Source organism: Gadus chalcogrammus, chromosome 5 (assembly GCF_026213295.1).
Source record: "Gadus chalcogrammus isolate NIFS_2021 chromosome 5, NIFS_Gcha_1.0, whole genome shotgun sequence".
In the NCBI taxonomy this organism is placed as follows: domain Eukaryota; kingdom Metazoa; phylum Chordata; class Actinopteri; order Gadiformes; family Gadidae; genus Gadus; species Gadus chalcogrammus.
In genome coordinates, this window is record NC_079416.1 from 17,812,366 (window position 1) to 17,814,865 (window position 2,500).

Here is a 2,500-nt window from a genome sequence, read left to right on the forward strand (position 1 = left end):
TGTTTGATACTAAGGTTTGCACTTGGGTAGAATTCCGGTGACTGTTCTGTCCTGCCTTGACCCAGACTGTGAGTGAGTGTGTGTTTGCGTCTGTGTGCGCAGTTTTACATGTACACGCTTTCATATTTGTGTTCGTATGCAGCAACAACAAGCGCTGAACACTCATGGTGCCTGTGGTTGCATGTGTATTCAAGTGTGTGTGCGCGTGTGTGTGTGTGTGCGTGCGCGTGTGTGTGAATGTTCGGCGTTCGTTCCGCGCAGGGCCGCCCCTTCAGTTATGCATGCCCCTAATCAGAGAGGAGCACGTCTTGCCCACAGTGGGGTTAAGCATGTCCATCGCTAGGTTCTCATTGTTGTGTCCCTTCTCTTTTGACGGAAGGGCCTTATCCGGGGCCCTTGTGAAGAAGACCTTGTCTCTCTCTCCATGCTGCACTGCGTTCTAGAACATTGGTGAGGGCCACCCTGGGACACATCTCTAAATGCCAAGGGCCACAGAAGCTGTTATCGTCAGCGCAGGATACACTGCCAATATTCCTTACCAACACGATGAAGGATGGATGGACTGAGCGGGGAGGGGAGGTCAGCTGACCAAAATCAATCTGTAAGATTCCATTGTGCAGATATATGGCCAGCATTATTTCTTGTCTTCTATCGCTGGCACGTTTTTTGTGTTTTCTTTCATTTACAAATCAGTTCATTTCTCAGATGGAGTGGCGTGGGGAGGGGAGGGGGGGGGGGGGGGGGGGGGGTGGGGGTTGGAGTGGGAAATGTGACAGAGGGATAGCGGGGACAGGAAGTGATGTAACTGTTTATGCAGACATGCTGGTGACGGATGGGGAAAGCGTTTTTTTTTTCTTCGGTAATTATAATTACAGCTCAAATCAACAGCTCAACAGGAAATCAATTAAACAGACCAGGCGTTTGGTCTGCTTTTCCCATCTTTTGTCAGTAGCGATGACTATTTTATCATTGAGGTGGTGCCTTTCAAACCCCAAATAAAGAGTGGTCTTCAGATACAGGTCATGAAGGAGCAGGTAGGGGTTAAGAATGAACATAGAGCCCCCAACTTCCCCTACTTGCCTGTCCCTGCAAATCTTCCTTTATTTTTTATATATATATATATATATATATATATATTATTTATTGAAGGATTAAACAGTGTGTGTCAGCAGGTTCCAACCGGATGTTCCTTCATCTTGCAGCATGCAGCCTATGGGGGTGGTTCTAAATGGGTAGTATGCGCCATAGCAACTGTTTCCGTTGCTAGGATACGGTGCATATGGAATGCATGCATGGATAGCTGGGGGCGGTGGTTCTGTTCTGCACTGTAGTTGAACCCCCTCCCTTGAAACATACATGCACACATACATGCATGCATACTAACACACACACACACACACACACACACACACACACACACACACACACACACACACACACACACACACACACACACACACACACACACACACACACACACACACACACACACACACACACACACTATTTCCCCTGAGTAGGCAGAACTGTGGAAGCATAGGTTGCATACGGACAAGCTTGAGAGTTTTCCTCCTTGACTTCAACACGGGTTGGCTCCCTAGTGCTTCTTCCTGCAGCAGAGACCCCTTCCCACAGAACACCCCCACTGCCCACCACTGGCCGAAATCCCTCTACCTCCAACCCCCACACGTCCAAACCAACACCCCAGTCCCTGTCTCTACTCCTCTGCCCATCCTCCCTCTCCAGTAGAGGATAGTTGGCACCCTCATAAAGCAGCCGGCCCCGCCTCATGCCCGACGCCATGCCAACCTGTGTGATGGAGGGGGAGAGAGAGAGGGGAGAGAGAGAGAGGGGAGAGAGAGAGAGAGGAGAGAGAGAGGAAAGAGATTGTTTTTGGACGGAGTCAAACAGAGCAGCCGGGAATGCGACCCCTTGCGTCATTCGTCTTGGCAACCCGCTCTGGTCTCTTGCGTAGCGCTTTGGGAAGAGCAGGGGGCTACCTGGACTCTGGACAATAACAAAGACAAATCGCCCCGTCCCACCGGACCGACAACGGCACCCCAGGCGAAACAATCCATACAACGTTCAGATTTGCAGCCGTTGCCCGTAAACCCGATGGTCATCGCCGTGGACGAAACCGCCCGTTTAGGTCGAAGTCGTGGGGCTTTTTAACGTTTTGGAACCGGGGGTTCCGCTAAAAACAACAGGCAACAAAAAGGTCCACTCCCGCTGTCCCGATCAGCTCACACCGCTGTGCTTCCCACCTCCTCCAAAAACAAAAGCACCAAGAACAAGAACCACCCCTCATCTCCCCCCCCCCCCCCCCACCCCCCTCCAAAAAAAATAAAATAAATGCACCCATATTTCATCCAAGATGGAGGAGAGAGCGAGCGAGAAAATCCCTTTTCACACGGATCCTTCCCCCCCAATGTTCGGTTGGTTTTTGCTCCTTTTGTCAGAGCTGAGCCGCTCACCCGCCCGCTTGTATTTTCCTCTTCCT